This window comes from Octodon degus, unplaced genomic scaffold, assembly GCF_000260255.1.
Source record: "Octodon degus isolate 3935 unplaced genomic scaffold, OctDeg1.0 scaffold00009, whole genome shotgun sequence".
Classification (NCBI taxonomy): domain Eukaryota; kingdom Metazoa; phylum Chordata; class Mammalia; order Rodentia; family Octodontidae; genus Octodon; species Octodon degus.
In genome coordinates this window covers 12,575,847-12,594,602 of record NW_004524585.1, presented here as the reverse complement: position 1 = coordinate 12,594,602, position 18,756 = coordinate 12,575,847, and the positions used below count along the sequence as shown (strand labels likewise).

The window sequence follows — 18,756 nt, the reverse complement described above, 5'->3', positions numbered from 1 at the left end:
CTTGGAGAACAGCATGCCTGACCTACATTAAACTCATAGAACTGGACCCAGACCCCAGAACTCGGTCTTTCCCCTCTGAGATTTGGTCTCTCCAGTTCTCAGAGTGGGGCTGGAGTGGTAGAAGGACAGGAGCCAAATGGTTTCACCTGCCTGGGGTGGCTGTTTCTGACTCATCCAGTACATCAGAAAAAACCCACCCCACCTGCACAGACTTAGTGACCTGTGAACAGCCGGTGCCGTGGGGCCTCCCTGAGATGACCATGCTTGTGAAGGGGGGAAATACCTTTTCCAGCATAGTGGAAAAGCTTGATGTTGGGGAGGGGCAAGCTGACCCGATTATTCAGTTTCCCATAAGCCTCTCTTCTCTGGCTTCTGCAGACAGTGCTCCCGTAGGAGAGACAGGAAACAGTCCTTCATCCCTGCTGGTGGCAGGGTACATGGGAAGGATCAGGGAAGGAGGAAGCTAGAAAGATGCAGAATTCCTCAGGCTCTGTGAGACAGCAGAGTGGAGCCACATCACTGATGTCAGGGCGGTCCTCTTAGAATACCTCATTGCAGTGGGAGTCAGGAGTCTCCAGCTCTGGTCCAAGCTCTGCCAAGAGGGAGAACCTTCCTATGCGGGGGCATCTGTGTGCTTATCTGAGGAATGAGGGATTAGAGGAGATACTTTGCAAGTTCTGGCAGGTCATGGTTCCCTTCTTCTGGAATGGGTCAGATCCTCCTCCACGGAGGGCTGAGCTACACTGGCAGCAGGAGGGAGGGCCCTGGGACACTCTTTGCCCCATGGTGCAGTTCTGGTTGCTCCCCAGAAGCCACCCCCTGTCTTAGGGATTCCACTCTCCAGCCTGTGTCCCCTAGAAAGGAAGATGGAGGTCAAGATGCAAAGGACAGAGAAGGAAGTATTTGTTGAGTGAACAAACGAATGAATGGATGAATGAATGAATGAAGTGCACTGTGAAGTAAGATGTGACTATAAACTGTGGCTTCCCCCTTATCAGCTTGTGGCCTTGATTAAGGAACAATTCCCCCAGCCTGGGTTGTGTCCTGGGAATAGCAGGAAGAGGAGAGGAGAGGGGGTGGTGTCAGCTTATCTAGCTGCTCAGCAAATAGCAGCAGCTGATACCCAGGCCACTGCCAGGAAGGATGCCCCTGACTCCATGGGAAACAGCCAGCTCTCGAAGAGATACAGAACAGGGTACAAAAACACAGAGGAGCTAAAAGTCACCTCTAGATCCCTTTGGAAAGCCAGTCTCAGGCCTTTCCCTGTTTTACAGCCAGCTCTCACACCCAGCCCTATCTCGCTATGGTCAACCCATGCCCCCTCCTCTGCTTGATGTACCTGAGTCTAAGGTGGAAGAAGACAGGGGTTAGGGAAATTGTTCATCCCAAACATTGGGTCTCACAGGGTCCTGGAAAGGCCAAACCCCCCATGTCATCAGGAAACTCTTGGGCAGTCACCCCCATGCAGGCAGAGGAGGGGCCATGCCCCTTCTCCCACCTCCTCTCTGAGCACCTGGAGGCCTGCCTGAAGCCATGGGGTCCCGGGCACTTGCCTGAAGGTCCATTTCCACTTTGGGACTGTAATCTTTCCTAGTCAGCCTTCTACGCTAGCTCAGGGCATAGGCTGGGGCTGGGACATTGAAGGGAGGGCTAGAGAGCCAGGAGTCACAAGAGGAGGAGCCCTTCCAATGCTTCCCTGGCCTGGAAGGTGGGGCGCTGGGCTCTGAAGGAGCCACTGTCCTCCCAGGGCTTGGCTGGTTCTCTGCTCTCCCTGCCATGGGCCCTTGGGGCTCCCTGAAGCTCACAGCATCTAGCCCTCTGCTCTGGCACAGATTTAACAGATGGCAGCATGTGGGAGGATAGGGACAGCTCTCTGCCTTGAAAATCGTTCCAAAGAAAGAATCCACATGGTCCTCAGAACCCAACTCTATGACGTATACTTCTCCAGCTTCTTTCCGAAAGTCTAAATTCAGTTCCTGCTGCATCAGAACCCAGAAAGATTTGGTCTTGGGGCCTGGCAGAAGAGCAGCAATATTCTTTCAGGGTCTGTACTTTCTTGCCACCTCAACTGTAGGTCAGCAGGGATTGGAGGTCAGCAGGAGCCCCAGAGCAGTGGAAAGTGGGGAGACACCAGCCCCCTCCCCAGGGAAGCAGCATGCAATGGGAGGGAGGCCAGCAGCTCACTGGATGGTGCTGGGGTCCGACTCACTGCCTCCCGCTCCCTAAGTGGGACAGTCAGCACAAGTCTTCATTGCCCCTAATGGACACAGCTGCACTGAAGTCCCTGAAGACGAGGCCAAGCCTGGTTCCACGCGCTCTGTGGTACTAGTACTACCACGGTACCTGGCACGCAGCAGGCATCCTCTAATATGTGGACAAGGAAGCTAAGGCATGTGAAGTGCTCAATTAAGCCAGGTGTGGTGGCACTTGCCTATACTCCCAGCACTCTGGGAGGCTGAGTCAGGAAGACTGCAATCTCAAACCCAGTCTAGGTTATTTAGCAAGATCCTGTCTCAAAATTAAAAAATAGAAAAGGGGTGGGGACATGGCTCAGTGTGAAGGAACTAGCTTCAGCTCCCATTACCACACGCAATTACACACAAAATAGTCATTTAAAAACAGAAAGGCAAAAGAGAGGAGAAAAGAGACAACAAATACAATGAATAAAAAAACAATTACAGACCTTATACCAACTACTTCCATAATCTTTTAAATTTGAATAAAAGAGAAGGGAGGGTAAGAAGGAACCATTCCAAGGCTTCCTGCCCTTCTCAATAACATCGCCCTGGGCAGTCCAGCAGTGCAGCGCACCACCTCACAGATGAAGAGAGGATTCTCTCCTACGGGAGAATTCCCACCCTGAGGCCCTGCTTGATGGTGCAGCCCCCAAATCCTGAGCCACTCCACTAGGCGGTTCCAGCAGGAGTCTAACCACACTTCCTCCTGCTACAAGAGCAGCTCCTCTCCTCTCCAGCAGGCCTAGGTCAAGCGGGGGAGGCTCGTTTTCCTCCTTTTCCTTCTCCTCTTCCTCCCTCCACCCCTACCAGTTGTTCTCCCTGGAAGAATGGAGAAGCACATAGCTGCTGCCAGTGTCTCCACAGAGGCCCGGCAAGACAGCTTCACTGAGGGCTGATCAATACACTCCTGGCAGGTACTCCTTCCACCTCTGCAAAGCCCTATACCTCTCTCACAATCTGCCATGACCCCGGATGGGGGAATCTCACATTATGAGGTATATAGGGGAGGACAGAGCTTATTAAATCAAAGCCTCTCTTTTTCCATCCACCATTCACGAAAACTTCAAAGGGCCATGCTCAGAGCTGGAAAAAAAAAATTGCAGAGAGCTGGCAGTAATGGGCTTTGGGGAACTGGGCCAGGCAAGAATCAGGACATGCACTGCAAGCACAGGAGGGGATGGACGTGGGCACAGTGGCAGCAGGGGTGCTGCACAGTGACTTCCCATCTCAGCTGATACAAACACCTATGATCCGATGGGCCCTCCAACTTTAAAGGCCAACCGAGGCCTGACCACTGTCCTCCCTGACCTGTACGGCTGGCACCCACTCTCGCCAACAGAGTACACTGGCTGGCCAGGGAAGTGAGGTCCAGGCAACACACAGGCCATAGTCTTTTGATAGGAAAAGAGGTCTGGGGAGGTGGGTGAGCTTTTTGCCTGCTGTATCAGTGAAGCACAGCCCCTCGCAGAATCTTTGTGTCCTCCCCTGTAGAGTGGAGCTGCTACCTGTCTGGCCCACTTCCCCATGATTCCGTGGTTGTCACAGGCCTGCAACTTTACATTCAGGCTCTCCTCTGCCGGGTGGGCAGCCAGCCAGAGAGGAAGGTGTCAACCTGTAGGGATGGGTAATTTGCCCAAGGTTGGGCCCGAGGGGCTGAAACTGGAACAGCAGCCCGGGGCAACCACCTCCAAAGCCTAGGTTTGTTTCCCGGCATTTTAAAAATCCTCTTTATTTTAGTGGAATTGACAATAATAATTAGATCATTTATGAGGTACCCACATGTGTGTATATGTTATGCAGTGCATGACTCCCAGGTTTCAAGTTGTCAGGCATGATTTTAAGGCATGTGCTTTGTTTCGTGTGCTGACATTCCCAAGAGACCAGGGAGTCTGAGGGCAGGCCCATGGCTTTACATTCCTCCTGTTTCCCTGACTGTCTGAGCTCCTCAAACAGTGGTGTGGACATGAGTCACCTGGGGACCTTTCAAAATGCAGGTTATGAGTCAGCAAGTGCCGGGCCAGGCCGAGAGTCTGCATCTCCAACAAGGTTTGGCAAAGGCAAGGCTGCTGGGCCCTGGCCATGTCCACAGTAGCAATGGTCCTCACCCCACGTGTGGCACAGAAGTTCCTCTCCTGTCCCCCTTGCGGAGGAGGGCGGCAGAGGAAGGCCAGGAAAAGGGAGGCACTATCCTGCATCACACAGGAAGTAGAAGCAAAGCAAGGGGTCCACCAGAAATCAGGAGAATAACCTCCCTATACAGGGAGGGAAGGGAGGGCAAGAGGGTGCCCCTCAGCACCACAACCATGCAGGTACCCACATGAGCTGGCAAGGCAGGAAGATCTGGGTCTGCTGTAGACCTTTTACAGGTGGGAGAATTGAGGCCCAGGAGAGTGTAGGGAGGGCACAAGGCTGTGGCATGGCTGCTTAGTGCAGGAGCTGAGACTGAGCCCCATCTCCTCCTCTGTCCCCACCCAATTTCTCCACAGGAAGCCCCCTCAGGCAGGCACAGTGGCCTCTCCAGGACCCGCCCCAGGACCTGGCCAGGGCCTGCAGGCTACGCCTCCAGCCCAGCTCCACCACTCTCAGCCCCCAGGAGCTCGGGGGATTATTTCTGCTCTGTGATGCTAGCAACACCTCCTGATTTAGCTTTCCTGCACTTGTGACTGAGGTAGCTGTGTCGCAAATGAGCACACCCAAGCTCCGGGGCTGGAGACCAAGCAGGCAAGGCCTGAAGGAAACCAGACAGCAGGCCAGGGCAGGCCCAGGCCCACTGAAGTCAGCCCATAAATCCTGGCCTTCTTAGGGTAGCTGCACTGAGTTCTTATCTTCTCTGCAAGATCTTGTATTCTGCCTCCCTCCGGGCCCAGAAGCCCCTGAAACATGGAGGCTAGTGCTCCCCGGAGCCTGCAGTCCCTGAGAACAGTAAAAAAAAAAAAAAAAAAAAAAAAAAGCACTCGCTTTGTCATCTAGCAGATACACATTCAAATCCCAGTTTTGCCAGTCACTAACTAGGTAACAAGTTACCTTACATCTGGGTTCTCTGTTGCGTTACTTACAAAGGGCTCTTGATTCCAGTGTTGCAGGACTAAATAAAATTAAACATTCCACCAAATAATTCACCTAGTGCTGTACCTGACATCGAGGAGATGTTCAGCATGTAAGCACTCCCTCCCTGACAGGCTGCAAGCCTTCCTTCCTGGGCCCTGTTAGGCCTTAAATCTTGTCTTGAAAATGCCAAGTGCCAAAAGAGCTTATGCCCAGCTGATGATGGTGTGGAAGGTGGCAGAAACATTAGAAAGTGGGACCTACTTAGAGGAAGTAGAGTGTCCTAGAAAGATGTATGGGGATGCTGGCCCCTTCCCCAACAGCCGCTCACTGACTACTGGCTGCCATGGCTGCACTGCCAACTGCTTGCCACGATGCTCAGCCTCTCCTCAGGCCCTCAGTGACAGAGCCAAACTGCCATGGACTGCAACCTTGGAAACCGTGAGCCAAAATCAATCTTCACTCCTTTTAAATTGATTTTCTCAGATATTTTGTTATGGCAATGGAAAGCTGACTAACAGCCCCTCTGGTGCCTAACAGCCCTCTATGTTCCTAGATTGCGGGGGTAAGGTACTTGTCTGACACTTCAGAGCAAGTGCCCCAGGAAGGGGGTTAAATGAGGCTGCGCTGCCGAGGGGAAACAGTTCACCACACAGAGGCTGTCATGTATGTTTCTCTTCACAATCCCATGAAATAGATACTATCATTTCCATCTCAAAGACATGGAGTCTGGGGCACCCAGAAAATGGTCAGAATAGTGGCTCCCTTGCAGGCAGCAGCCCTGAGAAGTCCGGTAGGGACTGTGAGTCCCACCTGCTGATGAGGATGTAGCCAAATGGGCACAGTGACAACCCGGGCCCAGAGTTCAGGCCTCCTGGTTCCCAGCCCCGAGCTCTTCTTGTGCTGAGTAGATTGAGGGGAGGCCCCAAGGCTCCTTTACTCCCTAAATATTTATTTAGTTTTCAAAGTTCTACCCTAGGTATATAAGATACTGAGATCTCTAACAATACCTAACATTTACCCAACATGTATTATGTACAAAGTGCTATGCTCAGCGCTTTACAGGATTAGCTCACCCGGCACTCAACACCTTTACCAAGGACTTGCATTATTAGCCCTCCATCAGCAACAAGGAAACCAAACTAAAGAGACTACACAGTCTCCCCAAAGCACTTCAGGCTGAACCCAGGGCAGATGCCCTCAACCCCCAGGAAACACAATCTTTGCCTCCAAGGCACTCAGAATCCAGGAATCTGCCCCAACTCTCCCCTGCTTGGGAATGGTCCCATCTTTGATCTTAACAAGTGTTTCTCTTCAACTTTGTTTCTTCAGACTTTACTGTGGCCTGTCAGACCCCTGCCACATTGTGACAGGAAGACTGGGATCTTGAGGAAGTCCCCTTGCTGCCTGTGTGGTCTTGGACTTCCGCTAAGGGAGGGACAACAGCTCATACTCCATCCCTGAGCAGAGGCCCTGGAGCCACCTGGGTGCTGAACAGATTAAAGCTCAGCACCTGCCTGCACAGGTGACCGCAGCGGGTGCTCCCCATGCACTGCCGGCCTTCCTTATGCATGCAGGAGTGGCTGGAGGTCCAGGGCCTCCCCTGTACAGGCATCACTGCCCTGAGTCAGAACAGAGTGCAGGCTCCTCTCCCAAGAAGAACTGTCCACAGTCCCAGCAGGAGGTAGACTGTGGCACAGCACCAGAGACAGAGGAGGCTCCCAGCCAAGTGCCTGATGGCAGCCACTTTCCGACCCTCCTCCCTTCCTCTTCAGTGGCAGCCCAGGAGGCCCGCCCTTGGAGGCAGGATCAGGTCCAGAGCAAGCAAAGTTACATGCGTGCACACGCATGCACACACACACACACACACACACACACACAGGCCAGCCCATTGCTGGACAATGAAGCCTCTCTCCCTTCCTGTCCTAGGAGCACCACTGCATAGACAACTCTCTGTGGTGGGGACTGAAAATATGCCTGCTTTATAAAGCTGACACTAAGCCCCAAAGAGGTAAGGCTTCACCCAAGATCACTCAGCAGTAAGTGCGGGATGGCGTGGGGGGTGGTCAAGACTCAGATTCAGGTGTTTTCACTCATTCCTTCAGTTATTTGTTTAACAATTCTGGTCCCACTTTGCAGCTGTGCGACTGTTAACAAGGTGTTCCATCTCTTTGCTTCTTACGAGTGGAAATGGGGACATATTACACTATTAGCATAAAATACCACTAGAACCTCTTCATAAAACCATGTAAAGATAGAATAGAGATGCTCCAGTCGAGGTGCCCGGCCCAGAGCACACCGAAGCCTACTGCTCGAGTCATTCCATGCCTCTGTGACTTGCTGGACATTGACTCAGGAGGGCACTGAGCCACTCTCACCACCATTTCTAATCCTGGGGGCAGAGAATTCATACAGGCACACTGGTGCACTTATGTGCATGTGTGTGTATGTGTGCACAAGGAGTGTGTGTGTGTGTGTGTGTGTGTGTGTGGTCTTAAGGCCAGATCCCTTCCTTTGATCATCCTCCTCAAATCCAAGGCCCAGGTAGGTTGGAAAGTGACTGCCTGGGGACAGTGAGCCTGGAGCGCAGGGAGGGATGGGCTGAGCACCTGGCTGCACAGTGACCTTGTGCTCCCAGGCCTGAGCTGGCCCAGGCCTGCTGAGGCCTCCTGCCAGTGTGGCAGCTGACACTTGTCATTCTCCCCAAGGGCTATGAGTCTGTGCCCTTGAGGACAGACTGTGTTGTCAGAAAACGCTCATGAATTGAACCTGTAAATTGTGTTTCTGTGTTGTGGGCACAAGAGGCTCGGCGTGGCTACGATGCCTATCGGCCCCTGGAGGAAGGACTGAGTGTGTAGCAGACACAGAGTAAGCAGGCCAGGTGAAGAACAGATCTGGAATTATTATCATTATTATTTAGTACTAGGGATTAACCTCAGGACCTTCACACAGAGCTGCATCCCAAGACCTTTTTTTATTTTTAAGATAGGGTCTTGCTAGGTCACTAAGTTGCCCAGGCTGGGCTTGAACATGCGATCCTCCTGCATCAGTCTCCAAGCATGGACTGAGCTTGGCTAGAATATTATGTTTTGACTTATAAACTAAACAGCAATACCCAACCACACACACACACACCCTTGGAATCAGAGGCAGCTGTGACAGTGTCGTGTGCTGTGGCTTCACACACCTCACTCTCAGGCTGCTGCCAGCCTGCAGGGCAGACGGAGCTGCTGTGTGTTGTCTGAATGGCTGTCATCAGCGAGCTCATCACAGCCCTGATGGGGCGAGGGTGGGGCCCTGCGTGCCCCAGAGGACAGGATCTCCGCAGGAGTGTCTGCAGCGTGTCTGCAGCACACCACACGTCCCCAGACACACAGTGCCCAGCCGAGGTACGAGGCACGTCTGACAGTCAGGAGCCACAGAGCAGCCCTTGCCTCTGCTCCCTGGATGCTAGCTCCTCACCAGAGGAGCCCAGGACAGGATCGTGGGGAGGACAGGGAAAGCTGGGACAGGCAGCATGAGGAGGGGGTGAGGAGCGTCACTGGGAGTCAGGGGGTGGGATCCCTGGCCTTTAACCTGCCCCTGGCCCAGGACTCAGTAGCTTCACCTCTCCCTGCACCCAGTCTGAGAGACTCCAGGAACATTCTCCTTAACCCTTCATCCTCTGCCACCTGCCTTGCCGGGACAGCCGAACATGAAATACCTGACTGTTCTCTCCCTGCCCGGCTGCTGGCTCCTCTCCACTGAGCTCTCTGTCCTCCAGGTGACCCTTCTCCCTCCTGCAGCCACTGAGGGCCAGCCAGGAGCGTGTGAGGTGCTGGGCACAACGAGCAGGCAGGGGAAGGGCGCAGACCCACACCTTCCCTCCAAGGTATGTGACTCATTCCCACACGAACCAGCCAGGGGAACACAGGGTCATATAACATCCTGAGGTGACTGATAAAAAGCACGGTATTATTTATTGCTAATAATAACACCTCCACACCGTTTACCGAGTGCTACTGTGTGCCAGCCCCTTAACATACATTATCTCTCAGCTTCATGGCAGCCCTCAGAAGGAAGTATTAAGAAGCCTGTTTTACAGAAGGCAAAACGGAAGCACAGAAAGGTGAAGTAACTCGCTCAAGACAGCACAGTTCTAAGTGAAGCTGAAAGAGGATTTTTACATAGGCCTGTCTGCCTGCAGAGATTGCTCTCACCTCCTGTCATTAATGCATCTCTGAAAAGCAGGGGGAGGGAGCTGCCTCTCCGAAAGGCAGATCATTAAAACCATGGGCAGAGGAGCTTTCCTAATATACCTTCCCAGCACCTGTCCCCAGGAGACTCGCCGATTCTTGCCTGCAGACAGGAAGCAGGAGGGAATACACCAGAGCCCTTGGTTCAGTGGGGACAGAGACAGGGCAGCTAAGCAGCTTTCCTGTGCTCCACCGCTGCCGCCCTTCAGGGCTAGGGAGCTGAGACTTGGACACCAGTGGCCTCTGCAAGCAGGTGGCACCCACACCAATACTGCCAGCTGCCCTGCAAAGCATCTTTGCTCCACAAGGCAAAGAAGCACGTTTCTGTGTGGAAGGTGCTGCTATAAGCAGGCCGGGGGGATGGTGACACAGTGCCCCAGGCCAGCTTGAGGTCCCCTAGCGTGTCTGCTCCCTCATCCAGGCTGGGCCAGAGCTGGCATTTGAACTGCTCGCTTACAGAGTGACTATCCTCTTTGCTGCATTAGCTGAAATGGGACTATTTAGTGTCCTGACACAGAGATGAGGGGACACTGATTGCTGGGGGAAGGACACATCCACTGTGCACAGGGCTGGGTCAGCCCACATGCAGACAAGCAGAGGAGACGAGTCTCTGGGGGCCCACTTCCCCAGCTGGGATCCTTTCTAGGGTTGCAAAGGGTGAGCAGAGCCTGAAGTGGAGCACAGGGCCCTACAACCCCAGAGGCCACTTGTCCCCTTCTCAGTGGAGCCTGCCAGAGGACAGAGCCTGCAGCGTGGCCATCTCCTGGAAGCTGACAGGGGTATCACCCGTCCTTGCTGCTGTCCCAGCCTGTAGAGACCTGTAGCCTCCAGAAGCGAGGTAGGAGGAGGAGCTGGAGTAGCCAGAGGTGCCCAGGAAGCTTGCTGACACACCCATGTCTCTCTTCAGTTTCTTCTTCCTTCCCCATCTCCAGGAATGGCACTGCCGTCCACCCAGGAACTTAGCTATAAACTAGAGTCATCTTTGAGTCCTTCTCTCCCTTTGCACACCCTGGGCACTCCCGGTCAGCCTGCCCACAGAAGTCTTTCCAATGCTCCATCTCCAGGCCTCCTCACTCCCACCCTGTCGGCCCCCCAGCCTGCTCCCCTGGCCAGGTTTGAGTCCTCTCTGCCTCCCTCTCCCCTCCCTCCAGCAAGCAGCCTGACTTTCTTATGATAATACATTGAATTATACAGATTGATTTTTTTTTCAAATGTTAAACCACCCTTGCATACATGGAATAAACCATTTGGGTGGTGATATATTATCCTTCCTATTTCATTGGATTAGATTTGCTAATATTTTGTTAATGATTTTTGCCCTTTTTAAAATGTAATTTGAATTATGTCATTCCTTGGTTAAACCACTCAGAGGCTCACTGTGTACTTAGAATAAAATCCAAACTGTTGATGATGAGCCACAAGGCCTACCAGGCCCTGCCTGAGTCCCCAGGCTCTCGTGGGTCTCCCTGGCCACTGACCCAGGCTTGTGGAGATGCCAACCATGGCCTGCCACCAGAGTTGCTTCCTTCCTATAATTCTCTTGAAGTTGTCACTGTAGCCACCTGCCTCTTCACATAGTTGCTGGCTTTCTCCCACCTAGTCTGTAAGTGTCGTGAAGGCAGAGACCAGGGCCACCTTCTGACCAGGCACCGATCCCTCTCATGACTCTGGCACTTCTGAAGTCATGAAGGGACCGTGGCCCTTCTCCCCTCTGCCTGTGCCTGTGTGATTAGACATGGCTGCTGATCAGTACACAAGTATGAGACTGGCTCCTCGCAAGCTCGTCACTGGGCGTTTTGGGTGGACCCTTCACACTACCCCTCTGCACTAGGCTTCCCAAATCCAGTCATTCTTGCACTTCCTGGAGAATTACTTCACACCCGCTACTCTCCAACTCCACCCACTGCATCCTCACTCTCAGCAGATGACCCTGCTTCCCACTTCACTGAGAGAATGGAAACAATCAGAAGAGCATTTTGCCTGCCAGCATCTGCACAGAAGGCCACCAGAACCCTGGGCAGTGTCAGTGCCTCCATGGATGCCCTAGATTCACCCTGTTCGCCTGTACAAGGACGCTGTCCCTGAACATTTCTGCTTTGTGTCATCCTTACTGTCTCACTCTCCACTGGATCATTCCTCAACACACACGCATACTAACCTCCCTCCTATCTTCAAAAATAACACGAAGCAAGATGCCTTCTTCCCACTTCTCCTGGCTGCTGCTGCCCTATTACTTAGCTCTCTGCAACAAATCCCTCGAAAGAGTAACCTAGACTCTTGATACCAGCTGCCTTCAACTCCTCTCCTCTTCCCTCCTGAGCCTTATCCAATCAGGTTCTCTGTCTCCACCACTCTGTTGACATTGTCCTTGTCAAGAGTGTTCATAGCTTGGCTACACCAATGGCAACTCTAAGTCCTCATCTCTCATCACCCACTAGCAGCATCTGAAGCAGCCAATTTCTTACTTCTCTTTGAAATATTTTCTATATGTGGCTTCCAGGATTACATATTTGAGTTCTGGCTTTTCTTACTACAGTTGTGAGTTTCCCTTGTTCTCTTCTGCTAGTGCATCCTCTTCTCTGAATTTTCTCATGGCCTAGTCTGTGGTTTTTTTCTTCGTTTATATTTTTCTTTTGGGGACATGATCCAGTTGTTAGTCAGCCTTCCTATACTGGGACAAAATACCCAATATCTGCAACTTAAAGGAAAAGAGCTTTATTTGGCTCATGGTTTTAAGAGTTCAGTCCATGGCTGCCTGGCTCCAAGGCAGAAATAGAATGAAGGAAGAACACTGCAGAGGGAAGGTGCTCCACCCACAGCATCCAGGAAGCAGAGAAAGAGGAAGAGGCAGTGAAAGGGAGAGGAGAGAACAGTGATGGAGAAGAGAGGCAGAGACAAAGACAGAGACAGAGATAGAAACAGAGACAGAGACAGACAGACAGATCAAAGACTCAACCCCAGTGGCCCACCTTCTCCAACCAGGCCCCACCTCTACAGCACACTTACCTATGAACTCATCAGCAGGTTCATCCACTTATCTACATAGTGCCCACAAGATCCAGTCATCTTCCAAAGCCTCACCTCTGAGCACATGAGACTTTGGGGAGACATCTTTTATCTAAACCATAATACCCAGCTTCATGGATTGCTACTCTCCCTAACGCACTAGTGGCTCTTACATGTGTATCCCCAGGTCAAGCCCCGGACTCCATTCTCTATCCCATGTATCCAGCTGCCTGCTCCACACTGCAGTGACAGATCTAGCCTCTATACGCCAAATGTGTCTACATCTAAACTCTTTCTGCCTCCAAATCCTACACCATCCTCAGGCCTTCCCATCTTGGATGATGCCAATTCCATCCTCCCAGTTGCTCAGGACTAAAAGCATGGTCGTGTTGACTCTTCTGTCCCACATTCAGTCCATAACTGAATTCCCATATCCATCCCATAAGAAACCTCTTTGGCTCTTTCCTTAAATATGTCCAGAATTTAGCCAAACCATAGCACATCCATACAATGGAATTCTAACAGGAGTGGGGGTGCTACTGCTTCACACAGAAACAGGGATGAATATGGAGGTCAAAAGCCAGACAGAAAAGGGTATGTGCTGCTCAACTGCATTTCCCAAAGTTCATAACAGACAAAAATCAGTCTATGCAGGTAAAAGTCCGAACAGTAGTTATCTTTTGAAGGATACTGATGGGCCCAGCTCGGGTTCTAGAAATGGCTTAAGTATTGATTTGGGTAGATAGTGGCTACATGTCAAAAATTGATGGAGCTATGCACATATAATGTATGTACTTTACTGCATGAACAATATAATTCAACAAAAAAATTAAAATGGTAAAATTTTAAGGACACATCCAGAATAAACCACCCATCACCACCTCCTCTGCTATCATTCAAAGTCAAGCCACCTCCATCTTCTCTCACCTAAACTGCTGTAAAAGCTCCTAACTGGGCTTCTGTTTGTACCGCTAACCCTAGGTCATGTTCTCAGCACAGTACCAAGGGATCTTTTAGCCTAGATCAGACCAAGTCCATTCTCTTTCCTAAGGCTGCCTATGGCTCCCCTATCCCCTCAAAATGAAAGGACTTGTCTTTCCGGAGTCCCCATGGCCATGCATGGGCAGCACCTCATTATCTCCACCACTTTCCTCTTCTATCTCTCTCTCCCAGCTGCACAGGTCTCCTGCAAGGCCCCAACACTCCAAGTACATTCCACCCACCGACCTTCACTTCAGCTGCTTTCTGCCATGGTGCATTCTCCTGATATCTGCATAGCATAGTCTCTCAGCTCTAAGATTTGGCTCAAGTGCACCTTCTCTAGGAAGCCTCCCTGACTATCCTATTTTAAGTTGCAATCCTTCCCCTCCTGCCATAACAGGCATTCTCAATTCCACTTACTCTCCTTTTTTTTTTTTTTTTTTTTTTTTAACTTGGTTCAATTGCAAATTTTAGCTTCTAACTCTCTACATGATTTAAGCTTTGTGACTGCTCATTGGCGCCTGCTGGCCAGTCCATACACAGCTCTATGAGAATCTGTTTTCTTCATAAGCATATCCCAAGTATCCACAACAGTGTCTGGTAGATGTGAAGCACTTGATGGAGTTTTACTGAGTGAATGAACAAGTCTATCTACATTAGGATCCTGTGTGAGGACATGTCAGAGTGACCAGCTGTCCTCCTTTTCCAAAAGGCAGAAGAGCTCGGGAAGAAAGTGGCAGGAAGACAGTTCCAAAGGGCTTCTTCCACATGACTCCAGCTGCAGAGAGTGAGCAAGGGAGAGGCTCTACCTTCCCAGACCAAGCACTGCAGCCCACCAGACACCAGTCTTCTACTGTTCCTGCTCCCATCTTGGGCAGCGGAAAACTTCTCCTTGGCCACCTTGGTCTATAGAAGTCAATGATCTCACCAGTGGCTAAGAACTCCCAAAGGTAGAGACTTGGCCATGTCTGTATCTCCCAGCCCAGTAAAGTATCTGGTACATAGCTCTAAGCATGTTTAGGAAACAGATAAATGGATGTCACTGGTGCCCAACCCCATTCCTCGTTGCAGTCCTGCTAAGGACAAACTGCCAGAACAAGGAACGAGATAGGTGGTCTCTCTTCAGGCTTCTGGGAAAGCCTCTGCTGACTGCCTCCAACTTCTTGTCCACCTTAAAGTCAGTATTTCCAAAGGGACACAAATGCCAAGGCCCACCCACCTGCTCTCTTCCCTTCCCTACCCCCACATCCCCCTGCTGGTCTTTTCTTTGTCCTGCAGCAACTGCTAGCCTCACTGAGCTTGAGTTCAGAGGCCCAGGTACATAAGTCAAGGAGGTGTATGTGTCAAGGAGGTGTACCTCCTTCTCTGTTCTGTGCCGACCTGCCATATGGGCCCAAATGAGAAGCACCACACTCCAAGCCCTCTACCCTAGAAACTGCTCCCCTCAACACAAAGCAATGAAAGAGGATGTGCAGGCCTTAGGAAATACAGTAGGCAACAGGACTCCGCCCTGAGCCTTCCAGCCCTGCCTTCCTCACCTCAGAAGGGTAAATGGATGCAGAATGCCAATCGCCCTTCTGGGGATTTGCAGTTTGGGTGAAATGGGCAAGAGGTGGGGATGGATTGACTAAAAGGAGTTAGGAAACATTAGGCCTCGTGAGAAAAGTCCTTCCAGACAGAGGTTATGCTGTTAGAGCTGTGCGCAGAGAGAGGAAGCCCAACCCCTGAGGAAGCCCAACACTTGACTCTGTCCCTAGGAACATTGTGAATTGTTAAAGCATTTCTGTAAAACTAAGACGTCAGGAACAATCTGCATGGCCAACAATTTAAGAGTGAATAAATAAGATACGATATCCAAATACCCATTCATTCCAAAAATGTTTACAGCACGTCTTCTCAGTACCAGATATGGGGACAGGCGCACATGAACGGGGATCTGGTCCCGGCCCTGGGGCTTCCCAAGCCCAGACATCAAATAGAAAACTCCCTGGTCCACAGGCAATATGGCAGGCAGAGCAAATCAGTCTGAGCACCTAACAGAGAAAACGAACCTGGTCAGGGAGGAGATGAAGGAAGGATTCCCTGAGGAATAACTGTTGTAGCTGAGACCTACAAGATGAGCAATGATACAGTCCAGTATTAGGTCATCATAGAAGTTCTTAGAAGGAATTTTAGGTGAGCCAGGCATGGTGGCACACACCTGTAATCCCAGCACTCAGGAGGCTGAGGCAGGAGGATCTTATTATGTAGTCCAAGCTGACCTGCCTCAAAAAAAGTAATAATAATAATAATAATTTTTAGTTGACATAGGGAAATATTTAAAGCATAATGCTAAGTGAATAAAATGGGATATAAAACCAGATAGTGATAAATGCTCTCAATATGTAAAAATAATATCATTGTGTGTGTGTGTGTGTGTGTGTGTGTGTGTGTGTCTTCCTGAAAACTCTTTCTGGGACACCAAAATGTTAACAGTAGTTCTCTGTAGGTGGTACAAGTACGGGTGATTTGACCATCTTATTTTTCTTACATTTCTCACAAAGTGAACTGCTTTCCTACTCCAAAATAAAAATGAAATGTTGGGGTGCAGCCCCTACAGCTAGCTCCACCCCAGGGACCCTGGGTAGAAGAGGTTCTCCAGCAACCATCTTGGCCATTCCCCCACTTCCCAGCAACCACCACGTGAACAGATTGTCCCTCAGGCACTTGGAACCTTCCTGGCACCCATCCTGGCTCCAGAGGGTCAGCCTTTACCCCTAAACCAACCCAAGGGCTCTGCAGTGACAGCCCAGAACCTTGGCTTAATCCACCTGGAGGCTGTCCCACTGCAAACAAAGAAACAGCTTTTGCCATCACAAAGCAACTCTGTGCCTCCCTCTCTGTGTTGACGGATTGGTTGAAGCTGTAGTTTTCTTTTCTGCTCCTTCCCACTATTCTGGTTTCTGTTCCTACCTGAGCCTTTCACATCCGAGGCAGAGGACCAAGAGTCTGGATGGGGAGGAGGAAAGAGCTCCCAGCCAAGCGGCCTTGAACAATAGCCTCCCTGGAACTCAGCCCACAAGTGTGAGGGGCTGGGCTTCAAGCCTCCTCTGCTGCTCCAAGGCCTATGACTAATGCAACTGTGGACAGAGGATGGAAGACAGCCTCTGTCTCCTGAACACAGACCCCTGACGGCAGCTGTTCTGGGAGCTGGAGACCTCAGATACCTGCTGGGTTGTGTCGGTACTTAAGACACTGTAGTTGTTGATAAAATCCCAGGTTGTCAGGATCACAAGGACTAACTTGGTACCTGAAAGCAAATATGTCCCAATCCACCAGATTTCCATCCCTGCCCAAGCTGGGGCCATCCCTGCAGAGCTCCTGTGAGTTGGCAGCCCAGTGGGGCAGGCTGCCAGCTGTGGACAAAAGCAGGGCCACCAGCTGCCCACTGGAGTGAAGGTGGGGATGGGGGAGGGGCCGTGTGCGACTGAGCAGTGCTGAGGCCATTGGCAAATGTCAGAGGAGAAAGATCACCCCATTGACAGCTTTGGGAAAACTCCTACATAAGTCCTACAGCTGCTTGGGCTGATGCAAGACCTGCTTGGATTTCCAGATGATAGGTATGTGGTGGATAAGCCTCGATTCAAACCTGCCTCTGTTCATGACATGCTATTTGTCTGGGCAAATTACTGACCCTTCCTAGCCTCAGACCTCAGTTTATCTAAAGAACTGTCTACAGAATAAGGATCCCAATAACCTCCAGCACTGAGTGGCTATGAACAGTATATGAGATAAGGTATGCAAAAAGCAGTTCTGTACCTAACATATAATCACTAGAGGCCAAAAACCACAACACAGATCTTCTCATGATGCCAAGACAGTGCTGGCAAGAATCAGGATAAGGCAGAACCACAGAAAGTGAGAGCCAAAAGGAACTTCAGTGACCTTGAGTCCAATGCCTTCAGTTAGCACGTGGCAGGAAGGGACAGGCTCAAAGAGGTTGACTGACTTATCCAAGGGTGCAGAGCTACTTGGACACACAGCAAGGCTCAGATGTGGACCTGACTGGCTTCCAGAGACCCAACACCCCTCTTTTCACACCAACCAATCTGGCCATGGCAGCCTTTGCATCTCCTTTCCGAAGAAAAGACTTGGATCAGGAAGCCCCTGGAGGAGCCACCAGATCACCACAGGATGCCATCAAGAAAGCGCTGGTTCAGGAGGGAAGGTGATAAATAATGAAGATTTCATGAAACTAGGAGTGAGGGGAATAGGATATCAATTACCAAACAGGGAGGTGCCATGCAAGTAGCATGCAAATAACAGGAAAATGATCATCTGAATCAACCTGAACCTGAACTTTTTAAAAATTTGTAGCTGGATTACATTACATAATGTAAACTTTTTTTTATTCTTGAATTTTTGCCAGGTAGAAGGAAATAAAAGTTGTGCTTGATTGACCATCCTGGGGCTCACTCAGTGAAGGCCTGGCTGACTCCTGTGTCCAGAGGCCCAGACATGCCTCACCAACACTTAGTAGGTGTCACCCCATGCCACATGACAAATGGCCATGTCTGTCCTGACTGGCATGTCAGGACAGGAAAAGAAGGGCCTCACAGACTTGGCAGCTGCTGATGCCAGCTGAGCAGAGGACAGCAGGACAGGCACACTGTTCCTCCTACAGGGCATAAGGGAAGGGACAGACAAGGAGCTGGGGGCCCCAAACCTCTCCAGGAGCCCTGCTTGAGGATCTAGGCTCCTCCTAGCTCAGGAGGGGACAGTGGGAACAGCAGTGGTCAGGACCCTGAGCTCAGACTGGAGATAACAAGAAGGCTAGAGATTAGACACCTGACAGGACTACTTGAGGTGTGCTTGTACTTGGAAGCTCAGCCAGTTCAACCAGCGTTTACCAAGTGTCTGCCAGGGACATAGTGGACAACTTGCAGAAGCAGACAAGCTATAGTTGCTGCCCAGGTCGCTGCCTTTGAGGCACCAACAACTCACCAGAGGAGAAGACAGATACTGGCATAACAGTACTATAAAATTCTTGGAAATGCGTTATGTCGAGGGCAGGGGGGTACATGCATGTGTACATGCGTGCATGTGTGTCTGTTGCCATATGAGAGCCTGATTGTTCACAGGAGGAGAGAGGGCAAAGACAGGGCTTTCCTAGCCTGTCCTACTTTACGTCATGTATTAATAATGATAATAAAACAGCCAATATAAACCTACCACTTATGGCTTGCATATATCAACCTCAATACTAAGTGATT

General features: G+C 50.9%; 1 protein-coding gene across 6 annotated transcripts in view; it reads right to left on the bottom strand.

Annotated features, from left to right (window-relative positions):
• The window catches only part of Adora1 (adenosine A1 receptor), a 31,546-nt gene that overhangs the window by 9,458 nt on the left and 3,332 nt on the right, over window positions 1-18,756 (bottom strand). The window lies entirely within an intron of this gene.